We start from the raw sequence: 26,506 nt of genomic DNA, 5'->3' as shown, positions 1-26,506 counted from the left end.
ACTAGTAACTTATGTTGAAATAATTCTGTATTTATTCTATAAAAGAGTACCTTACGTACTGTAAATTCAATCTTCACTTCTGTCCGATCCGAAAAGACAAAAGTACTCAGACATGCTATCTACTGTCCTTCCAAGTGGTTTTGTCGTAGGGTCGTAGAAAGTGTGAAAATCACGTTACAGTTAATTACTTAACGAAGCCCTTTTATTTAAGTTATTTCAAACAGCTGCATAATATTACGTAGACGTCCAATTCCTAACAGAAACTAATGTTTTCATAAAAGAGCTAAGACAGCCCACCACTTGCCTTTACAGAGGGGCGAGCAGAAGCAGGTGGGGGAAACCGGGATGCGACGTAGGCAAACGGACGACAGTCTGTGCGAAAATATGATTCAATATTGAAAGATCTTTCTTCACTAGAAAACACGAACATATTTCTGTAACGTACTATACTCACTAACTCAGTACTGTTTACTATGACCGTAAGGTGACTTTGACTGCATACGCGGTCTTGCTTCTGTGTGGAGGACAGTTGGAAGTTTACTAGTAGATGGGTGCGAGTAAAGTACATTCAAAAACTCACGTACAATAAAAATTGAAGTACGAATAAAATGATGTCCTTGTTCATGAATCAATACTTCTGTGGGACCACAGCCATAAGTTTTAGTTAGATATCTCCAAAAACTTTTGTTTTTGGTTTTTTTTTTTCATAAAATTAATATATAAAGAGGTATTAGTAATATTTCATACTTAATTAACAAACTGTATACATCATCACGTTTATTAACCAGTGCAATGAAATTAGTGTATCCAATTATCCTCATTATTTTATTAGATCTGTTTATATGTATAATAGACTTCCGCATGATTATACACTTCAAGGCAAGAAATAAATAACAAATACAAATCTTATTTCTCTGCTGCATCGACAATATGTCTAATTTCCGGAATGGTATCAAAAAGAGTGCAAGATAAATTTACATATTCAGAAGCTTCATCGATTGTAATCTTCATAATTTCGTTTGCCGAAGCTGCGTTCACTCCTCCGTAGCAATAATGAATGCTTAAAGGAAAATGAGAACGGAAGCGATGAAGACCAATTTCAAGTCTGTGGCTTGGATTGAAGAGAAATCCTCGGAATAAGAAGAACCGCGGATTCCATCGACCGCTTTTGTGTTTCTCCGTTCGCTGAATGATCCGATTACTGAGCCGATATCCGCGCTGCGGGGAGGCTTTTACGGAGACATGGAGCTGGAGGACAATCCGCTACTACAGGCCTATGGAAACAGTTTACTAAAATAAGTGCCTTACGTAGACACACTGCGTTAAGGCCTCCCCACACCAACGTGAAATATTCGCAGCCGTGGCGGCGACGAACATTTCGCGTATACAGCGGCAACGAAATTCGCACGTTACCCCACACCGACGCGAAATATTCGCAAGCGCTGACGGACACCAAATTTCGAGTATGCAGAGAAATATCATGTCGTAACTCCTATGATAGTCAATCAATGGCATTGTTATGTTTATGATTGACAGGTCAATGTCTGAGGAAAGCATGGAACAAATTTTTAAATCAAAATTGTTTTTAAAACGCATGTCTGTTTTTGTCACTTTATTTTTCATATCTTTGGTCGCTTACTTACTATTCCTTTGATACCCTAATTAATCTTTTTCTTTGTAGCTCATTTTTTTAACTACCATTTACTTTTATGTTTGTTTATTTTATATTTTCATAACTAGAGCATCGCCAGTTTATTTGCATATTCTTTTGCTAGTTTTTTAATTCTTTGTTTATTTATTTGTTATTAACAGTCGTTTAACTGCTTATTTTTACACGTATTTGTTAATTCAATTGTTGATTCCTTTATTTATTTTACTCCCACATTTGTCATTATTGCATTGATAGTTTGCCCCTTATTTTCCTACTCACTGAATTTTAATTGCTCACTTATTTCTCACCTTTTAATTTCCATATTCTTTTGTCCATTTTGTTGTTGATTATTTCTAAATCTAATTTTCATTTGCTGCTTATTTCCTTGATTATTTTATTTGCATTATTTTGTCTCGATTCACTTGACATCATTCTAACATTTCTGCACTATCTGCGTAGAAAAAGAAAGAAAATGGCAGGAACAGCAATATTTTATATTCTTGTGTTATTATAGAATTCGCTAGATTCTTACTAACAGCTATCTATAATCTGATTTGAAACCAACGTCTGGGCAGATAAGACAAAATAAAGAAGAAAATACTACCTATGGTTTTTCGTGTAATCTTCTCTTGCAAGATTACTCAATTGAGCCATTCCGATTGAAGCGTGAAGTCTCAATAACATCGCTGTCTAGTCGTCTACCTTCACGACACCCTCTTGGGATCCATGCGTTCCAAAACCTTTCAGTATGTTAAAGCAATATGAAGTATCCCTCATACAATCCTTAATCATAAACCCCAGATTGGAACCTTGGAATTTAACACGTAGTTCTATAAACATGGTTGGCTTTACGAGGCCTTGATTCGTAACGGGTCCATAAATTTAGGCACACTTTGGCACATTGTACGCCTTATATATGCGATGATTGTCTCAGTCCGACGGGTGGCCAGGGTGGCATTCGTGAACTCGACGCTGACAGCCGGGTCATCCTGCCTCAGCACCTGATAGAGCCAGGATCCGTTTCGCGGCATTGTAGACTTTACCTTGTGAGTACATTCTTTCCCTAATGATGTTTTATATTAAAACCCGAGATACGTTTAGTACTAATCAAGACATTCATAATTTTAATACAAGACAAAACAGTTCTTCATCTACTCTCTGTTAGTCTAAGCCAGTGACTTCAAAGCAAGCGCATTTTTCTGACGCGGGCAGCAAGCGCTAAGTATGAAAAGAAGAAGGGTTGTGTATATGAATAAGCAACCTGTTGGATTAAGAAAACAGTGGTGCACAAACTTCAAACGGAACGTGATATTTTATGTCGTTATTTTTATATGGCTTCTTTCTGTTTAATATTATCTATATTGTCTGTAAAACAAAAGCACTAACACTAATTTCTTAATATTGCACTTATGTTTTAAATGTTAATAACATAATAGAGAGTTAAGAAGGAATATTCACTTAAATTCCATAGTAGTATAATATTATATTGCATTAAGTGAATGGAACACATCATTCATAAAGAAAGTGATATTCCAAAGAAAGAGCTTGAGTATGACATGATAAGTTGGAATTTATATTGATGGTATCTTTAGCCTTACAAAAGTAATCAATAAACTAATCAAAACAATATTACAGTACAAAGCAAAGTTACCTAGGTACCGTGTCTGTTTTAAGTGTAACTAATATTACATAACAAAACTCTTATCGCATTATGCTTTTAGGGCGATATTTGTAAGCAACTTCCTACCAACAGAATATTAAATTATTTTCTCGAAATCTGCTGAAGCTATATGACTGGATGTCAATGCTGTCATTCAACATTGTAACACGCTCCAACCAAATAAATAAATAATAAATATATATTATATATAAATAAATACACAATACGCGTACTGCAGTTTAAAGAGAACTGGAACATGGCAAAATCTAAACCCGTGAAGAAATACTACTTCCAAATGAAATGGGAATGTGATTATTTTGTTGTTGAAGACGAAAGAATTGCTTGTTTACTGTGTCTCATTCAATTTATTTCTACTCGTCATTTCAATATTAAACCACATTTCAACAAAGCCCATATTAAGAATTATGGAATGCACAAACTTTCGGGTAAGTTCATTATTACGAACTGTACCTATATTGATTATTTATTTATATACTGTGAAATTAAGGACGTCACTCGTTGTGTTCATTTTGAATTGAAATTAGTAGTGACTTTCAAGGTTTATTACTTAAATGCTATAAATTTATGTTTCCGTAGGTGATGATAGGAGGAAAATTTTCGAAAATCTAAAGCAGGTTAGGTGCAAAGAAATCTCAAAGAAACTACCGACAGGAAATCTAGCATAATTGTAAACCTTGAAACGAGATAACGTATTATAAATACAATGAATTTATTACAATCCTTTTTGAAAATTGCATGTCCCCAATGATGGACCTTTGCACGGGCAGAGAATGTAAACAACTCTACGCGGAAGTCGATCGGGCAGGGCATGGTTGCGCCCCACGGTCAGGTAAGATGCAACAGATAAAAATGGTCCCTGTTTTGTGGGCATAGTTACGCCCCGTTCCTATCAGGTAGAGAAAATGGGCATGGCATAGTTGCGCCCCGATGAAATAGGTAGAGAAAACGACATTACAGGAACTCGACACTCGTAATCAACCAATCTTATTGATTTCTTATTTGATTTAATATTCATTATCGATACCGTTAAAATGAACACCATGAAGTTGGCAGTACTTTATTAACTGTTTTTCTACTGTTTATGCAGTGATTATCTATAGCCTGCCGTTAAAATGAACACCATGAAGTTGGCAGTACTTTATTAACTGTTTTTCTACTGTTTATGCAGTGATTATCTATAGCCTGCCGTTAAAATGAACACCATGAAGTTGGCAGTACTTTATTAACTGTTTTTCTACTGTTTATGCAGTGATTATCTATAGCCTGCCGTTAAAATGAACACCATGAAGTTGGCAGTACTTTATTAACTGTTTTTCTACTGTTTATGCAGTGATTATCTATAGCCTGCCGTTAAAATGAACACCATGAAGTTGGCAGTACTTTATTAACTGTTTTCTACTGTTTATGCAGTGATTATCTATAGCCTGCCGTTAAAATTAACACCATGAAGTTGGCAGTACTTTATTAGCTGACATATTCAAATGAGTGAGTCATTGGAATATGGGACCTTAGCAATCTTGACATTTTATTACTGATTTTCACACCGTCTATGGCGTATAGTGAGGTTAATTTAAAATTAATGTTAAATTTAGTGAAAAGGCTAAAGAGTTAATAATTCACAATGGTTCTAAGTTTCGATTTGCGAAACCCTGTACCGTACGGTTAAGATATCGGTGTACAAACAAAAAAAATGCATATTATTTGAATGTACCGAAGTACATATGATATTTCCATGCAGACATTCTGCGTCATCATACGATGAAGGAGTAATGGAACGGAGAAAAATTCTCTCCGGCGCCGGGATTTGAACCCGGGTTTTCAGCTCTACGTGCTGATGCTTTATCCACTAAGCCACACCGGACTTCGGTCCTACGTTCATAGACATCTATGACGTAGTGCAGAGGGCGGCCACTAGAGGGACCCCAAGAGTTGGAGCTTAATCTGAGACGATTCTGTCCGATGCCGGGGTTGTATCCGGTGTGGCTTAGTGGATAAAGCATCAGCACGTAGAGCTGAAAACCCGGGTTCAAATCCCGGCGCCGGAGAGAATTTTTCTCCGTTCCATTACTCTTTCATCGTAAAAAAAATGCAGTTCATTTATTGTGTGTGATCGATAAAAAAGTGTTACTTTAAATAGCAAAATTGATCATATGCTGCCTGATTTCAGTGCAGCTACCACTATAATATTTTTAAGTAGACCTGATTTATTTATTTTATGATAATCACTTCCGGATGTACTATGCACATCGGGGCGCAACTATGCCATGTCCATTCTGCTACCTGACTTTTTCGGGGCGCAACTATGCCATGCTTAGGCCTTCGAATTGACCGCGGGGCGCAACTATACCATACCGAGTCGATCATCCCCAATAGAAGTGGAGTGAGGCTGACGTCATATTTCCCCTATTTACGGGTTTTTACAGGCCTGCTATTGCAGATGATAGATGAAATAAGATAGAGGTAAAGAGTCTTTGTGGAATGGTGGAGAGAAATGTAAATTCACCGAAAAAAAAAACCTGCAACGTCTGTTTTCCTGCTTTTTGCACTACAAATTGAATGACGCCCTGACTGGGATCGAACCCGGGCCGCCTGAATGAAATACCAGCGCGTTAGCACTTGAGCCACAGACGGGCACGCATCCTCATATGACAAGGCTTCCTACAACACACTAATCGACGTGAGTCGCGCTTATTATGTGGGTAACATCCGCTGCGAGCCCTTCAAATGTTACATGCCGCATTCAGTCATGTTGATGATTATCACCGCTGAGTGCTTTATGTGATCGCAACTCGGAAAGTTTAAATTACTCAACACTTCCAACACAGAGTCACTTCAGAATATAAGGACCCCGTAGACGAGTGAATAATTTCAAGCTGTCATTTATGTCAGTAGTGAGCTTATTGCATTACTGCTGTTGAGATTAGCTTGACATACAGTAGATGACATCATACCAGGCTTCTCTAAATCACTAGCTGTTGTTATTTCGGCCTTAACATGGAAATACCTTTAGAGAGATCGCACGCGTGCATGTTTCTGAAAATACTATGAATATTAATAGGGCTAGGAGTTTTATGGCCTAAAATCGCCAAAATATGCAATATAAAATATGCACATATTACATAAAAATTTCAGAATTATACTGTATAATAAAAAGTATGCCATAAGAAATTCAATTTTTTTTAATATATATTATATCTAGAATGATAACCAGAAGAGGAAAAAGTGAAATTTAAGGAATTTCGAGATCTATAAACTGTATTCAAAACAGAAATTGCGAACTTATCTTTAACTTTCATTGTATATTTATTATCAGACCAGAGTTTCAATGTACAATGAATACTTAATGCAAATTTTCAAATGAATACGGTTGTCTATTGTCAGATAACAAAAATTTGTACATAGGAAAGGGCTGCCGAACAAATCCAAGTTAAAAATTATCTTATGATGAGTTGCCAAACTAACTTACTATTGTAAGTGTTGTATTGCATGTTTCCACGTATTCATATTTTTATATATTCTAGTAATATTTAACTTATTTTGTCTTTTTGCTCTCATATTTCCCGATAATGGTTTATTTATAATATAACTTGAGCTATACATAATCATAACTTTCTTCACTGTGTGTACCTAAAAATATTGTATTCATTTTATGCTTTGTACTTCACTATTTTATTACTATTATTATTAATATTATTATTATTATTGTCTTATATTTTTATACTTTGTAGGTCTCATTTATTTTGACTTGCTGTTAGCATTTTATTATGCATTCTCCTTTCTTTCTATACGTTATATTTTATGTCTGATTTCTACTTACTTGTTGTTTAAATTATTATTATTATTATTATTATTATTATTATTATTTTATTCAGTTTTGCGTGTAAAATTGTAATGTACTTTTTAAATGTGTAGTGTTTTTTGTAACGCAGTTTGAGTGTTAGAGAAGGCCGTATGACAGTAACTCTGCCAGGTTAAACAAACCACTATTATTATTATTATTATTATTATTATTATTATTATTATTATTATTATTATTATTATTATTAAAAGCTTTATTTTGCATAAAATATGGAGCAAATTTAAAATAAACAATATGACTTGACAATAATTTTCTCGCTGTTTCTTTCACACACACTCTCCTCTCTCTAAACTTTGGCAACAGTGGTTTTCTCTGCTTCCACATCCAGTTACTTCGATAGAAAAAATATTTGTCGTGACTCGTGACCATTTAGCGTCGAAGTCCATTTTGCGCATTCCACAGAATTGGAGAGGAAGGAAATATTAACATTTTACCCTAGGAACATGAAAGAACATAATTGATAATTGAAGAGTTCACTGCAAGAACGATGGATGTCACTTTCTTGTCGAAAATGGACCAAGACTGTCAATGCATAGCTTAAGACATATAGAATGTACATAGAGAGTTATATGGCATTAGCACTGATAGTCATTGTCCAGTAATGATCGGAAAATCACAATTAAGCTTTGAGCGCTAAGCATTTCAAACTTTCAATTGCTTCTCCTGCAAAATGTATTCCAAATGACATCCATCATTCTTGCAGTGGACTCTTCAATTCTAAGAAATTCAAGGCACGAAGGAAACCAGCATTTGGATATATAGGCTATAAGTATATACAAAGCGTCAAAAAGTAAAAATATGCTGAATATGACCAATAGATCATTAAAATATGCTCTATTAGAATAAAATTGCCAAATATGCCAAATATGCTCTAACGAAGTAACTTAATTTAATTATTCTTTTCATGAAATGGATTTCTTTATAGTTTAGCAACTCAGTGACATAAAAATAAAAGGCTAAAATCCTTAGAAAACGATATAATTTCGTATCGGAATTTCTATTGCAGCCCGATGTAGGCCTACATTGAAATATTTTATTGAAACTTCTACTGTACAGAATGTAATTTTCGGGAGAGGGCAATATGACCCAGCACTGCGACCTTTAAAAGATTTACTGCACTAACTCTCAAGCTAGGAGCATTCCCAAGCCCACAACGGCTGACTACACTAAGGTTCTCTGCGTACCCAGGTTTCGAGCAAGCCAAACCACTCGTCTCTAGGCCAGCACCCTCCATGAGTCGCCAGGAGGCGTTCGGGAAATGCTATGGAATGATGACGGAACGGAGAAATGTTGACGGAATGAGGTACCTGCTACCTTGTCCGCCAAAATGTCACTATGGATTTTTCAATGAAAAATCCCTGGCCTGACAGGGGGTCGAATCCGTACCGTCTGCGTGACAGGCTGAAGTTCTGACCACTCAGCCATGACAGACGACTCTACTGTGTAAATATTTTTGTTCTTTTATATACGCCTTATACAGAATGTTAAAAAAATATCCAATATTTTAGGAGGTGATGGTATCCATCAAAACAAGACAATAATATCTAATAAACATGGGTCCTACAACGCATACTTTGTGAGATCTGAACACTTGTTCATAGGAGGTGCTCAATTTGACGTCCATTTATGGCAATGCATTTTTCTTCCCTACAATACAGGCTGATGAAAATCCCCATGCTGTTGAAGAAACAAGGCATCAGCACCGATTCTCAATCAACGTATGGGCAGGCGTTCTCGGCAATAGATTAATAGGGCCATACGTGCTACCACAGAGATTAACTGGGGCTCGTTATCAGGACTTTCTTATTAACGTATTGTCTCCCTTGCTGGAGTATGTGCCATGTCAGCAAAGACTACAGATATGGTTCATGCATGATGGCACACCAGCACATTTTCTCCGCAATGAGCGTGAACACCTGACGCTGACATTTCAGGACCGCTGGATTGATTGGGGAGGCCCCACATCTTGGCCTGCTCGTTCCTCAAATCTAAATCCCCTAGACTTTTGGTTATCAAGAACAACCAGGTCAATTTCAAAGAGTGCATGATTTCTTACGCCGAAGGACAGAGGAATGCATTGCCATGAATGGATGTCACCTTCAACACATCCTATGAACAAGTGTTCAGATTTCAAAGTATGTGTTGTAGGACCCATGTTTATTAGACATTTTTCTTGTTTTTATGCATACTAGCACTTCCTAAAATATTGTATACTTTTTAACACTGTATACGCATATATATACCATACTGTCGCACTGAAGGTTTGACCATTCAGCTATCACAGGCGACTCTACTTTGTGGATATTTTTGTCCTTTTGTATACGCCTTATATACGCATACATATACTAAATATCCAAATTTCACGAGAGGATCCCTGCGAGGGGAGTATGGTCCTTGCGGGGTAAGAGGAGAGAGTAACCAGTAACTCGGCGTTCTTGAAGGAGCAGGTGGATAGGAGTGGTGTCATTGGTCGGCTGGGACAAACAAGACTCAGTCAATGGCCGGCCGGTTTCGAGTCAGGGATAGGTTATAAGAGTAGGGGGAAAACGCGCATTCCTTCCTCGGATCTTCTCGTGAAATGCGGACTGTGCCATACTGTCGTACTTTCGTAGAATAAACATACCGGCACTAATAATACATTTCTGTTCGTAGCAGTCAGCAGTATTCATACACTGAAACTTTCATAACAACTCTGTAACAAGAAATGCTAATTCTGTAATTCAGCAACAGTGAAAAGTATAATACACCGAAATAACTGAAAATACGACACAACGAACATAAAGTTTTGGACTTACATAGGTAACAGTATTACGTAATCACATTCGTCCTCCAACTAACTGCGAAAGCAGATTCAGATTGCAAAGCTCTATACTTTGTTCCGTGGTATTTATTTTGTAGCTAAGCTGACAGTGCAGACGTCAGATTATGAATGATTCTGCTAATGAGCTTAGGAGAGAAGCAAACAATATCAGATAAATCACAGCCCATTCTATGCAACTGTCTCTTCTGAAGACTATTGTTTTCATTTGTGCCGCGCTCTCTGTTGCCGTTAATTCCATAGGACAGAAACTTCCAAGAGAATTAGATTATGCTGATCAATATGAAGCTTCTATTCCTTCTAATTCAGCCATTGTTTTGCTCTCTTTCTCTTGCAGATGTTATTTATTATATGAATATAACTCTATAGATGTGCTTTCATTACAAAATCCAATAGTAAAGATGTATTTTATAAAACTTGAATAATACTCGTATTTAACTCCTTCAGACATGAATTTATATTTTAAAAAAAATGAAAAAAAAACTGGTCACATAATAATTCAGGGGATCCAAAATTCCCAAATCAAATCTTCACAGAAAATCAAAATTCGGGGACAATTTTGATCCCTGGTGCCCCAAAATTTTAAATTTTATTTTTAATTCAGGTATAAAAATGTTTCAAAAATAATATTCTTAATTTCTATCACATTTAACTTTTCAGAATATTTAAAAGTATCGAAGATATTGCAAAAAAGAAACAATGTAGCCTACACTATAATGTACATCGGGCCTGAAGGGGTTACAATATTATTATTATTATTATTATTATTATTACTATTATTATTATTATTTTCTATACTAATAATAAATCTGTAGCGGAAATTTTTCTGGTAATTTTCGATTTTTTTCAAAAATAATTGGTCCTACCATATATAATTAACACCCTGAAACCGAAAATCGCTTTTTTTGACATTTTTGTTTGTATGTCTGTCTGTCTGTCTGTATGTTTGTTACCTTTTCACGCGATAATGGCTGAACGGATTTCGATGAAAATTGGAATATAAATTAAGTTCGTTGTAACTTAGATTTTAGGCTAAATGGTAATCAAAATACATTATTTAAAAGGGGGTTATAAGGGTGCCTGAATTAAAGAAATCGAAATATCTCGCTTATTATTGATTTTTGTGAAAAATGTTACATAACAGAAGTTTCTTATAAAATGATGTGCGATAAGTTTTATTCCTTGAAAAATTTGATGGGACTGATATTTAATGAGATAAATGAGTTTTAAAATTAAAATAACTGCCATCTAAGGCCGTGTAATGAATTAAAAAACAAATGACTTCGTCTATAAGGGGCCTTGGACAACAACAATCGAAAACTATGAAAGACAGCCTACAGAGAATGTTTCTGTGTTTGTATGAAGTAATATCGGAAGCTAAATTAACCTATTTGTATAATTAATTATTATTTCACCATTGGAAGGTGTAGTTTCTCTAGATGCACATAATGCTATACTGTTATTACAGTAACTTCTGATATAATATAATATAATATAATATAATGATATATATAATATAATATAATATTATATAATATAATTTAAGTTATTTGAAGGGTTCACAACCACAGTGGGCCAAGCGCCATTTACTGAATACGTAGAAAACAAGGGTTAAAATTAAGTTATTACCATAATTCAATGGAAACCTATAACAAGTAAAATAAAATATACACATTAAATCTAAATGATATCAATTTTCATTAAACTATGGTTGCATGTAATAAAAATTAAGAAACATGTTAAAGGAATTGCCATTGCACCAAATGAGTGCCTCTGGACCAAAATGATCTCATTTTAATTATTTGGATGCAATTTAAATTAAGTAACATATTAAACGATTTATCCTTCTATCAAACACGAATGTTCCCAGGATCAAATACCCTATTTTAATTATGTAATTACTTTATATTTATTTCTAACGGGTGCAGCGGAGCGCACGGGTACGGCTAGTATTAAAATATAAGCATACTAATTCATAAATACTTCCAATACTGGCAACAACTACCAATTTTTCAGCTATATCAATTATATATAGAGAATGTTAAGGAATATTTCGACAGATCATAAATAAAAACAATACGAATTGAAAATTGCCTTTGTCAAGTACAGGGTCCTTCCTGTATGACGGCACGGGACGTTACCTCCCACTGTGCACTTGTACATGAGAAAGCTGAAGAGAGTTTTTCGAACGTTGCATGCGTGCATTTCACCTCATTCTGTTGTAGGCTACTGAATAGACTACACATTCGTGCGTGGTATAGTGCAAGTTATTATGTACGTATTTTTCTAATTATTTCAGATCATTGAAAGGATTATTTATTCGTGCGTAGTGCAGTGCAAGCTACTGTGTTTTCGTACTCGTAATTGCTTGAGAATGGTGTATAGCATATATTGTGAGTTCCTGTACTTTTAATTTATGCGGAAGTGGAAGAAAATATTCGACAAGTCATTTCGAATATTTTGCTAAAAAAAGATTAGGCAAATATTTCAGAACAATCTTCGGAGATGTCAAAAATGTATTGAAGGAGGAGGACACTTGTGGCACAGGTAAGATGAACTTGTATTGCCCTTTAATTAGTTTAGAGGCCTAAACAGGTTCCAGAAACGGAAATTACTATAACCAAAGTCACCGTTTTTGGCGTGTGAAATAAGTAATAAGAACGTTAAGAGCGAGTATCTTACTTTTGCCGCAGTCTGTGGACGATAAAACTGACAACTGTGATTGATACAGCTCGCGCAAGGAACGATTACCGAAAAGCAATGGTGGCGTTGCTGCCTGTTTTGACGTGTGTATGTAGGCACGCCGATAGAGCGATAGGTGAGGGCCGATGGAAGTACTGTCTCTTCCAAGAAGATGAACAAATGAGGACATCGCTGTGGAAATAAAGAACGTAGCAAGAGAAAAATTCGAAGCTAAAGGCTGTGTGATGTATCTTATCTCACTGTGAAAAGAGAGAGAAAGGAGATATGTCTTACTTCGTCTGTGTTGTTATGGCGATGGGAGAGTGAAGCGTTGCCGTCCATCCAACCTGTCGGAAGGGACTAGTTGATACATTCTGTAGCGCAAAATAAAATACTGTAACAAAATATCTCTCTTCGTACTGTGTAGTTTCGTCACTGAGCTTGACTTTCAAGAAACTGAGTTCCGGTAAGGTTTTGAAAGGAATCTTGAAAATTTACAACCCTCCTATAAACTCCACCCTCATTTGAAGGGACTTTTATTGCTACTGAGACAAGATAAACCTTACCAGGTATAATTAAACGCGCAACATATGTTTACGAATGAAATAATAATACCGTGCGATACAAGACACTTATTCACATGCAATGGCACAAACTAAAGTCGTAATGTAACTATCACAACGCAAGACTGATTCTATCGATGTCATTTCTCTTCAGACTGTATTCTTGAAAAATCATTCAAGCTATCTCGTGACCTTTCCTGTCGCCCGTTCTTCCTTATCGCAGTGTTTCATTCTCATTCCTTCCATCGGTAGTCCCTGCTTGCGAGACCTATAGATTTTTTACCTTAATTGTGTTTTGGAGATGGTACTACTCTCAGCTGCAGTAGCAACAGATCCTCACTGACTGGGCACTGTACTCAAGGACACGCCTCAGAAACGCGAAGTGCGAGTATCTTACCTTTTCCGCAGTCAGCGGACAATATTACTGACAACTATGATTGGCAGATTGTTGATGTGACGTGTATTTAGAAAGTGGTAACATTCTCAGCTGTACTGCCAACAGATGCTCAGAGACTGGGCATTGTACTCAAGGACACACGGCAAAAACGCTGCCGCTTGCTGTAGCAAAGGCGGCAGATTTCGCGAGGTGGATAACAGAAAATCCCCCTGATCAAGTGTGAAAGAGATGTCATATATCGAGCAACCTGTATTATAAATACATCAAGCTATCATAATATTTTGCCTGTAGAAGGATGTGTGACCTTTGCCTTCCAAATCCGTTTAGCTGAAAGTTCCTATTCAAAGTAGTGTTGTGGGATTTAATCGAGTAATCGATCAATTTCTGTTGTAAAATTAATTGATCAAAAATATTTAATCGAATAATCGGTTGTAGTGGATATTAATTATTATTTCGTTAATATAAACTCATACTAAGAATTCCAGCTTACTGTATTTCTCTCTCGGAAATTGCTTACTTAAAAGCATAATAGTACTGTTATTTTCTATCTGTTAACCAGGTACAGTAGCGAAAATCTTTGTACAAACACTTCAGTAACAGATGGAGATATGAGGACAGTGATCTAGTCTACCTCTATTGAAAGTTGAAACACAATGCGAAACCTTATTAAGTTTTATGATTTTCCAAGAAAACTTCATCTTCCTAGCATATGAAATACATACTTTTCTGGGATTCGTCCCACCTCATCCCTTATAAAATAGCCATGTCTACACTGTGTGCAAGTGAGAGCGTAACTACCTTCTTCTGTTTCTAAAATCGATTACAATAAGGGCCAGTCTTCTGTTTCGACCGCTTTAGTTCTGCAGTTGCAGTTTCTGTACTGAGTTTGTACATGAAGGTTGTGTGTTTAGTTTGATAAGGAAAAAAATTCAGTTTTCTGTGGTTTGTGAAGTGTAAACTCCATTACGTCATATGAGAATTTGCGAGGTGAACTCGGTGAAACGTTTGGACTTAAATTGAACAATCGTGGAGAAGTGCTTGACAGAAAAAAAAGTTTTTTCATGTTTAGTGAAGCAGGAAACATTGTTACTAAATTTAGAGCAGCACTTAATTCGGAGCATGTGAATGCACTCACATGTTTAAAATCATGGATGAAGCAGTATTAACTAGGCGAGTCTTCATACTTTTTGTTATTTATGTTTGTCTCAAAAATTCCCGGAGAAATTGACAGCAATAAATTATAAGCCTCATAATAAATATGTTAGTAAGTAATTAAAATAGTTGTTTTGTAGAGTTGGAGATTTATCCTTCGAAGAGGTGGAAAAATTCAGGTATCTTGGAGCAACAGTAACAAATATAAATGACACTCGGGAGGAAATTAAACGCAGAATAAATATGGGAAATGCCTGTTATTATTCGGTTGAGAACCTTTTGTCATCTAGTCTGCTGTCAAAAAATCTGAAAGTTACAATTTATAAAACAGTTATATTACCGGTTGTTCTGTATGGCTGTGAAACTTGGACTCTTACTTTGAGAGAGGAACACAGAGTGAGTTTTTTTGAGAATAAGATTCTTAGGAAAATATTTGGGGCTAAGAGGGATGAAGTTACAGGAGAATGGAGAAAGTTACACAACGCAGAGCTGCACGCATTGTATCCTTCACCTGACATAATTAGGAACATTAAATCCAGACGTTTGAGATGGGCAGGGCATGTAGCACTTATGGGCGAATCCAGAAATGCATATAGAGTGTTAGTTGTGAGGCCAGAGGGAAAAAGACCTTTGGGGAGGCCGAGACGTAGGTGGGAAGATAATATTAAAATGGATTTGAGGGAGGTGGGATATGATGGTAGAGACTGGATTAATCTTGCTTAGGATAGGGACCAATGGCGGGCTTATGTGAGGGCGGCAATGAACCTCCGGGCCTTAAAAGCCAGTAAGTAAGTTTTGTAATATAACGATACAATATATACAGATATATAACATTTAATACTTATGCTTTTCACCGAACACAAGTTAAATTTAACAATAATTGTGTATTACAGTATATTAGAACATTTTTTTAACTCGAACAAAACTCGATTAATCTATCGATTAATCGATTAAATTCAAATAGTTAATCGATTACATATTTTGATCGATCAACAGCACTAATTCAAAGATATCAAGAAAGTTCTTTTGCTTATGCTTCGATTTAGGGTTTTACTAGATGATAAAAAAAAACGATTTAATTCGTCTACTAAAATAGGATATGTAGAGATTTCTTAAATTGTTTCCCTTCGTAGTGGTGCAGAGATCAAACGATGTCACTTGGTGCTGCCTTGAGACGGCGGGTGGCAGATAAGAACCATCAAACACGGTGGAATGTCATGCAGTGCGTTCCCTGGGGAGACGAGGGCTTTATCTCTACACAACTTGCGCCAAGTTATCTGGCCCGGAAGACATCTCTCTGTGAAACTTAAGCCACAGATGATGCTATGTCACCAAGGTATTCTTCTTTCTTTCTTCACTTCGATGAACACGAGGCATTAATAAATTGTAGACTCATGTACTCTCTAATATGTGGTTTCAAAGATAAGTTGAACTTTAATTTAATAATCTACATTTATGCATTTCGTAACTATTATTACATCTTCAAGATTTGAGTATTCTATCAATCAAAAGACGGTCAAAAGAATTAGCGTACAAAACCCTTGTTCGCCCAATTATGGAATATGGAGCAGTACGTTGGGATCAGTACAGACAAAACCAAATCGATTCAATAGAAAAGGTCCAACGCAAGGCAGCAAAATATGTCAAAATGGGGAAGGGACATGGTGAAGAGATAGACTTAGGGTGGGAATTTCTCAAATCAAGACGACGAAAAACTAGACTCACCGCATTGTTAAGGCACAAATGGGACACAAAGCATGGACCGACATCAATGCTAGATTAGTAACACCTTCATACTTAGGCAGGACTGATCATATTAGGAAGTTTAAATGTAGAAAACAAAGAACGGACGTGGCAAAATTTTCCTTTGTTAACCGCACAATAGTAGAATGGAACAGCTTACCTGCGGCAATCTTTCAGGGTAGTCCTCTCAAAATCAATACATTTAAGGAAAGGTTGAGAAGATTAGACTGAAAATGTAATTGTTGGCGCAGTGTAATTATCTAAGTTTCATGTAATTAATTAAGTTGATATGTAATTAATTAAGATGATATGTAATTTAGTTGATATGTAAATAAATTAAGGTGATATGTAATTAACTGAGATGATATGTAATTATTTAAATTGGTAATAGTTGAGTGAAATAGTTTAGTTTTACTTTTGCTTATTGTAGGCGTTATCATAGCATAGTTTTTATTTATAGTCCTAGGTTTATTGCATCTATTTATTTATAGTTAGAAGTAAATATACGTTTATTTTGTTTTCTTATCGCTGTAATTATTGTATTATTGGAATGGTATTATTGTATATTATATATCACTGCCATCGGGTGTATACCCAACTGTAGTGTTAATAAATACATACAGATAAGTGTGGTGGTTATTTTGTTGTATACTAACATATAACATATACACTAACATATAACAAGAAAATTAGAAAAATGTTAATGTCTTCAATTTGATTAAATAAATTTATAGCCTATTGTATGAATTAATCAGCCTATATTATATTTGTATTCTATAATTTCGGAATATATATTTTTTCATAAATTTTCCTACTTTATTCACATACGATATTATTCTACTCTATGTTAATATTATATTATATTATTTCATTGTAGCTGTAATTTTAATTTTAGTTCCTATTTCATTTTATTTTCTATATTCCTCTTATATTAATAATATATATGAACTGCGACCGAACACGAGCGCTGCTCATTCGGTCCTCATATTTTGTTATTATTATTGTATTGTAGAGATAAAATTGCAACAAAATTAAAGAAAGAACCTTTTAATGTTAACCTAAAAAACAAATATAAAATGTATAGAAACATTCTGACAAATTTAATAAAAACGTTGAAAATTGAATACTATTCTAATAAATTAGAAACCTGGAAAGATAACCCGAAAGTATTTTGGCAAACTATCAAAGAAGTTTCTTTTCATATTGATTGTATTATTTTATTTCTATTTCTATTGTTGTAATTATATTCTGTAGTCTGATGTATTATTCTGTATTATATGTTATATTCTGTATTATTATTTTTTATTATTATTATTATTATTATATATTAATTATGATACATTTATTTACGCGTATAACGTCTTTCCATTTTTTCTTTTTCGTTAGTAGTCGTTCCACAAACTTTCACCATATTTCAAATATAGAATGTTACTCAAGAATATTTTGATTGTCGGTCTTTTAATGACCCTATATTATTAATTACTCATCTAGTGTCGATGAAATTGGAGATATCATACCATGCAGTTCGAGAAAACCAGGCTAATTAGACCCAAGTGCGAACTCATATCAGAGCGCAGGCCTGATCAGCAGGCAAACATGTTACCACCTAAGTTCCGCTGGTGGTTATTTCTACATATTGACCTGTTTTCATACAGGGTCTATATCTAATTATGAATTAATTAATTAATACATTTGTCTTTAAGAAATATACCTTTTGGTGAAGTGGCACTTCACATTATTAGTATACAGTGCCGTCTCCCCGTTTTATACGCCTCTCGTACAAGTCATTTAGATCGTTACTTATTTTTAACTTATTATTGCAGTTCTTCCACTAGTCTTTTTTGTCCGTCATCATTTCTTCCAGTAATCTTACTCCTCACCCATTATTATACCAAAAATACTATACTCTCTATTTATAACATTGTTCACTGGTGCGAAATGGCTGCCTCAGGGACAGAAGAGCGTTTTCTATCCTAGATTTTCTTGTCAACCAGTCTGTTATTAGTGCCCAATGATATTTCCGAATAAGATTAGATACAGATCCACCCAATAGTCTACAGTTGGTAAATGGTACTCCGATTTTAAGCTAAGGGACGGCATTAATTGTAAGAGGAAACCAACCTCAACTGGACGCCCGCCAGTAATCGGATAAACAGTGCAGTGGAGCATGTCAAGTTTCTCAGGCTGTCCGCAAAAATTTACCATCATAGTTAACAGGGAGCCGCAAATCCCAAAATCGATTGTGTGGAAGTTTCTGCGCAAGCAGTTGTGAATTCATTCGTACCGACTTAATTTGCTGCAGACGCTAAAACAGGGAGACAAAACGCTGCTACGTTCTTTCTGCGAAAGTAGACTATGCAAACTCTCAAGAACACCGATGATTTCGTCGAATTCTTAGTGTTTACTAATGAAGATCGGAAAATCCACGTCACTAGATAAGCCTATGAGCGATTCCCCTAATGCAGTGATGTTAAAGCAAGCGCATTTTTCTGACCTTGACGTCGTGCGCGGACATCAAGCGCTAGGTATGGAAGGAGGAAGGATTATGTATATGAAAAAGCAGCTTGTTGGATTAAGGAAACAGTGGTGCACGAACTTCAAACGGAATGTGAAATTTTATGTCGTTATTTTTATATGGCTTCTTTCTGTTTGATATTATCTATGCAAAATAATAGTACTAACACCAATTTCTTAATATTGCAGTTGTGTTTTAAATGTTAATAACATAATAAAGAGTTAAGAAGAAATATTCACATAAATTCCATAGTAGTACAACTATACTGTACCAAGCGAATGAAACATATTCTTAAAGAAAGTGATATCCCAAGGAAAGAGACTGAGTATAACATGATAGTTTGAATTGGTATTGATCGCATCTTTAGCCTTATAAAATAAGTAATCAATAAACTATTCAAAATAATATTACAGTACAAAGCAAAGTTACCAAGGACTGTATACGTTTTAACTGTAACTAATATTACGTAACAAAACTCTTATCGAATTATACTTTTAAGGTGATATTGGTACGCAACTTCCTATCATCAGAATATTAAATTATTTTCTCGAAATCTGCTAAAGCTATAGAGCTGACCTTTTTATAACATATGGGCACATTTCTTTTGTTTATGATGTAACAGCAGTTTCTTTGTTAATTCATTTCCTTACAAAGATTTTCCATGCGAATATTTTCAAAATTTTCAATACAATATCTTCAGTATTATGTATTTATGATATATTAGATTTACGGAAATATTATTTCAGTAGTCCACACGTGTGGAGTAACGGTTAGCGCGTCTGGCCGCAAAACCTGGTGGCCCGGGTTCGATTCCCGGTAGGGGCAAGTTACTTGGTTGAGGTTTTTCCGGGGGTTTCCCCTCAACCCAATATGAGCAAATGCTGGATAACTTTCGGTGCTGGACCCCGGACTCATTTCACCGACATTATCACCTTCATCTCATTCAGACGCTAAATAACCTGAGAAGTTGATAAAGTGTCGTAAAATAACCTATTAAAATAAAATAAAAAATTATTTCAGTACCTGTAAGGCTACTAAATAAACATACTGATTCTGAAAATTTCTTTTCTGCAATAAAGTTGAGAAAATATTCCTTTTGAATAAAAAAGCAAACTTGTGAAAAATGAGTATTAAAATTAAAACTTACATTCTTATAATGTAGGCCTACTTATACTTCTCAGACAAATCTAAACATTAACATGGATACAGTTTTAATAAGTTCTCTTCCCTTTATCCATTGAATCAGTGCTGGCCATCCCTGTATATAGCTCAACCAAGCGGCTCTCCTGAGCTCTAAAGCGCGCGCTTGCACCTATGGGCAACAGTTGTAAAGTGCTCTGAGAAATTACATTGCCTCTTCTTTTTCACTAAGGCATAATCAATGCACCAGTACCTGTACATGCTACAACAATGGCTCCTACCTCAGCTGGAACAGGACAATCCCGTTTTCATCTTCCAACAAGACGGCGCACTCCCATATTTTCACAATGAAATCAGAAGTAAGCGCAATAACCGACTACCAAACAGGTGGATCGGTCGTGCTGGTCGTAACGATTGCGAACTAATTCGTTCGCCTCCACGTCCCTCAGAACTGACCATTTGATTTTTTTCATGTGGGGTATATTAAAGACAGAATTTACGTGTCATCATTACCAGAGACCATTCTTGATCTACTAGCTCGCATCACAGGAGCCATCGCATTAATCGATAGTGCTATGCTACAATGTGCGTGGGAAGAATTTGACTGCAGGCTTGATGTGTGCCGAGTTACTAGGAGGGTTCATATTGAACATCTGTGAGGTGAGGTGAGGTGAGGTGAGGTGAGGTGAGGTGAGGTGGTAGAACTTTGAGAGTTTTCGTTTTTCTTTTATCGGTACCAATTTTATGTATATTAGTTTCATTAAACATAAATTACTGATGTTCGAAATCCGAAAGATTATTATTTATGGGAACCCTCCATTAGTATAAGCTTTAAAATGCAGTAGTCTTCATAACCGAATTGAACAGTTTTGTGGTTCTGTGCGCAAAAAGGGATATAAATGACTTCTGCCATTTCAGGATATATATGACACGATACCCTGCCCGGAACAATTTTTTTCCCTTGAAATTATTCAAATGTGCTTTACAGGGAGCTTTTCCTGAAAGACTAGATTTGGATAAGATATACGTCACTGTGTACGTTAACAGAAAACCACAATTCCAAGTCACACTGAGTTTGTGTGCACTCGATGTGGGTCTCTGGCGTTTCGTCAGCCCACGCGAGTTGTGTGGATATAAAGGGAAACGTTTATAAACCTGTTTTACATACTTCAAAATATTAAAAATATCAATAGTTTACAATGCGTTATTCATTACATGAGAGAGAAAAATAATACTTATATTATGTAATTAGCTAATTAGATATTTTTCAATAAGCATGTTTAATATTACAGCTTCGGAGTAAATCGCTTGTATGAATCTATTTCAATACGAACATTTTATACACAGAGTTCTGGATTTTACGTATAGAATCTTAAATTTAACATTGAATGTAAGAACGTTTTGACATATAGTATGTAAATATCCCAAGATTATAGCTCGTCGTAGATTATTTTTATAGCAGACAGTTACTACGATTGCTACGCGAGCCATAAGCTCCTCGTACTACTCATATATGAAGATACGAGGCAAGTATACAGGGTGATTCACGAATAACGATCCGCACTTTAGGAATCAGTTCTAAATAAAATGTCATACATACATGGGTCTGATTATCATTAGTTTGAAAAGTATTCGTAAAAGTCCAAACGTCGATCTGTGGATCAGCTTTGGAGTTATTTGCATCGTAATACAAACATTGGAACATGAATTAAACGGAGAATTGTGCTGTTACGTGAAGTACGGGGGAAAGGGGGAAGATAGATCTGTCCTTATTATGCACGCTGCTGCGCTCATCAGGGACAGCCGTGCCCAGATACGGAACTCTACGAGCGCCATTCACATCCGTGCGGCCAAGTACATAGAAGTGGAAGGAGGGATATTTGATAATCTCCCAAACTGCGGTATGTTTATTTTATTATCGATGCAGAATTTTAATTAATATTTCTGTGTATTGTAGGAGTATTATAGGAATATATATGTGGAATGAGGTAATAAAAATATAAAATTTAGGAGTAAAGTGAAGAGAAAGAGATAAATACGTAAATAAAAATAAAGAAAAGGAAATGTAAACAATTAATTCAGGAGAAAATAACAGGAAAATAATGATTAAGAGTAGGTAGATTTAAGAGTAGAGGAGAAAATGAATGAAAAAATGTGAATTATTAAGGAAAGGAATACGTATGCAATATTTAATACGAAAGAGAGAAATGGGAAGGAGGCAGTCTAGTTATGAGAGAGAACAGAAGAGTATAGACAGGGAAGGATAGATAGCAATTCAGTTAAAACAGAAGAATAGGAAGTAATCAAGAAATACTTGGAAAATGAACATATTAATAGAAAAGAGTGGTATGTATTAAAGAGATGGTGGATCGAAAAGCAGAAATGTGAATTGTAAAGTTGGCTGACAAATATCATAATCATAACATTTCTGTGTATTTTAAGTGAATAATTCTTAGTTCTGCTCAAAACCACTGCTACTTTCGCAGAATTCAATCAGATGTAACTCCTTAACGATTGACCCATGCTCATGTGACATTTTATGCTCAAAATGGCATATAGAATTGATTCATAAAGGGCGGTCACTAGTCGTGAATCACCCTGTGTATCTCAATATATGAAGTCGGTAACGTTCTCGTCTGTACGTTGTGATACAAATACAAACGTTCCTCATTAATCTCGCTATAATTGAAAGTTCGCGGAGAAAATTAAACCACATCAAAGCCAATACTACCAAGCAAGTAACAATTCTAAAAAATACAGCAATTTCCTCACAACGTCTCAAATGTCTTCATGGTAGTCTCTATATCAGCATTCAACAGTTTCTTACTTACTACTGGAAGAAACCGACAGACACCATCTCTCCTGAGCAAAGCGCAAATAATCTTATAGCTAAAGCTGTCAAGAAACAGTTTGCATTTCCCAACACGAGCGTGACTTCCCATTCATCTTCCGTCTTGTATAAAGAGAGATTTTGGTTCCGTTCAATGTTTCGGTTTACTCCATTTATAACACTCGCCTGGCAAAATTGTGGCATCATAAACCATCAATAGAATTTATTGAAGACCCTTCATTTAGTTTACTTCAGTGTGGAATTTAACTGCATCTGTTATTTTATTTATTAATTAGGGCCTACCTCATATTTCTGTCATTTTCATATACGATGTCCAATTAAACATTTATACATAGTGTCCCAAATTTATGTATACACTCTTTGAATGTACTATTTCACAGCAAAGAAATTATAGAAACACGATTTTTGCTGTTTATGATTCAGAAGGCAGTGAAAAACATGGAAACATGTTCATCTGTTTATAAACAAACTTGGCGGTGCAATTATCGTTCAATGGAAGTAAGTGGATACTGAAATAATAAATAAATTAATAAATTATTGTTTATTTAACGACACTCGCAACTGCAGAGGTTACATCAGCGTCGCCGGTGTGCCAGAATTTTGTCCCGCAGGAGTTCTTTTACATGCCAGTAAATCTACTGACAAGAGCCTGTCGCATTTAAACACACTTAAATGTCATCGTCTCGGCCGGGATCGAACCCGCAACCTCGAACATAGAAGGCCAGCGCTATACCAACTGCGCTACCGAGGGCGACTGGATACTTAAATGTTATTGGAAAGTGGAGAATGTTGTTGAGGTTCAACGACGTTGGAGAGTTGAATTTGGAACACAACTATCAAAAAGGTTAACTATCACAAGAATCCGAGACAAGTTTGAAGTCGACGGAACGGTGGAAGATGTATTGAAAGGGCGGTGCGGAAGAAAGAGAAGTTCCACTGATAACGAGAGTGTTGATGCAGTCATGCAGGCTTTTGCACAATCCCCAAAGAAGTCAATGGGGCAATGTTCTGTGAGATTGGTATCAGCAAATCCAGTGTTCATCGAATATTACGAGCTCAAAAATGGAAGCCTTACATTTCAAGACTTGTCCATGCAATAAATGAAGACGACCCAGAGATGGATAGGACGAAGAGGAAGTGCTGCGGAGTTCCCGCCTCGATCTCCGGATTTAACCCTCCACCTATAGGGAGCTCTTAAGGACATAGTGTATGCCACAAAACCACAAAACCCTGGAGGAACTGAGAGTTCAGAATGAACATGCCTGTAATGATATTCCATTAGCAACATCAGTTGGTATGTCGCTCTGTTGTACGTCGTTGTTGGGAGTGTACTGTGGCGGAAGGGGGCCATTTTTAAACATGTAGGGGCTTAAGGAATACAAAACCGCAAAAATCGTATTTCTGTCTCATTTCGTTGCTGAGAAATAGCGTTTCAAAATGTGTATTAATTAATTTCTCGTCAAGTATTGTCAATATTACAAATATTATTCTGTAAGAACAAATCAATAAATCTACAATATTCTCATAGCTAGCAGTGCATATGTCTGTACAGATTACTGTGCACTTAACTGCGGATTCCCGGCCAAACAAGTCACTCAGCTGAGTGCGCTCCTAGTATGACAGTAATGTTGACATTGGGCATATGCGTCAACATTATATGCCTAACTTGGAGTCAGGCCACAAAGGGAAACATTGAAGGACGAGAGTTCGATCCGGTGCTGTGGATTAAATTCGGCTAGCTCAGTGGTCAGAGCGCTTGGTACTCAGAACCAAGGACCCGGGTTCGATCCCCGGCACCGGAGCGAATTTTTCTCCTCAAATATTAATTGTCAATATTGCAGACATTATTCTGTAAGGACAAATTAATAAATCTATAATATCGTGAATTTGGTTATGAAGTATTGAACATTTGACCAGTTTGTACTAAAGTTCAATGATGAACATGGAAATGAATAATGACAATTTTCATTTTGAGATGCTGAGGAATTTTTCACGTAACAGTTTTTAAGTTGACATTTGTGAAGCAATAAGTGACAAAAATGGCGAAAACAGGCTTGAGTTTCTCTGCATGCAGAAGAATTCTCTCGGATCAGAAGTGTTCTTCGTCTAGCTACTACTAAAAAGCTCTCGTCACCACTTTTCACTCAGTCAGTCGCCAGAGGTGTGAGGCTCCTTGGAGTGTTGCAGTCTGTTCATTATATTGTCTTGTCTGACACATCGTTATCGACAGAAATGGATGTGATTCAGGCCGGAACAAGGCGTGCTTCGCAAAACGATGCGCTCCAATTTACTTATAGCTGTCGGGATATTCCCTCGTGAATGTCAAAAGTGTTGGAACGTGAAAATGGGTCACAACTAGGCCGACGTTTACATAATTGAACCATTTATTTTTATCTGCAATTTGTCTCTATTAACTGACAATTTAATTGACTCTGTTACTCACAGTGAACCATACCATTATGGTTATGTCACCCAGTATGACTGCCATCCACTCGTTCCGAATATTTCATACAGACTACCTACATTTGATAATATTATCGAATACCAACACCTTAATAACCTTATTATTGATATCACTTAGTCCCTGGCAGTTCCACTCTTATTTTCTTGAGGTGTTAACTCCGTTCATATTTTGATTTTCGATTATTTGTTGATTAATGCATAGAATTTGTACTACATTTATTATTTTTTATTGTTAGTATTGCTAGTATGGATAGTCTTGAACACTCCTTCAGTTTAAGTGAAAATGGCGTTTCTGATGATTAAATAGCGCAATTAAAAATATTAACAAAATCAGCTCTAATATTCTAATTCACTTACATCTCCATTTATTCATTCCATATCTCACTCATTATTTCTTCATTCCTTCACTTATTTATTCATTCACTCATTCACTTATTCACTCATTCAATTATTTATTCATTCACTCATTTATTCGCTAATTCATTCATATATTTATTCATTCACTCATTTATTCGCTAATTCATTCACATATTTATTCATTCACTCATTTATTCGCTTATTCCTTCATTTATTTATTCATTCACTCATTTATTCGCTTATTCCTTCATTTATTTATTCATTTACTCATTTATTCTCTTATTCCTTCCTTTATTCATTAAGTCATTCGCTTATTCCTTAATTTATTTATTCATTCATTTATTCGCTTATTCCTTCATTTATTTATTCATTCACTCATTTATTCCCTTATTCCTTCATTTATTTATTCATTCACTCATTTATTCACTTATTCCTTCATTTATTTATTCATTTATTCATTCATTCACTCATTTATTCGCTTATTCCTTCAATTATTTATTCATTCACTCATTTATTCGCTTATTCCTTCATTTATTTATTCATTCACTCATTTATTCCCTTATTCCTTCATTTATTTATTCATTCACTCATTTATTCGCTTATTCCTTCAATTATTTATTCATTCACTCATTTA

General features: G+C 35.6%; 1 protein-coding gene across 1 annotated transcript in view; it reads left to right on the top strand.

The window, feature by feature from the left end:
* The window catches only part of LOC138713022 (uncharacterized), a 610,186-nt gene that overhangs the window by 399,731 nt on the left and 183,949 nt on the right, over positions 1-26,506 (top strand). The window lies entirely within an intron of this gene.

The sequence above is a fragment of the Periplaneta americana genome, chromosome 14 (assembly GCF_040183065.1).
Source record: "Periplaneta americana isolate PAMFEO1 chromosome 14, P.americana_PAMFEO1_priV1, whole genome shotgun sequence".
NCBI classification, from domain to species: Eukaryota; Metazoa; Arthropoda; class Insecta; order Blattodea; family Blattidae; genus Periplaneta; species Periplaneta americana.
Note: the sequence above shows the minus strand (reverse complement) of the source record. Positions and strands in the feature narration are given on the sequence as shown.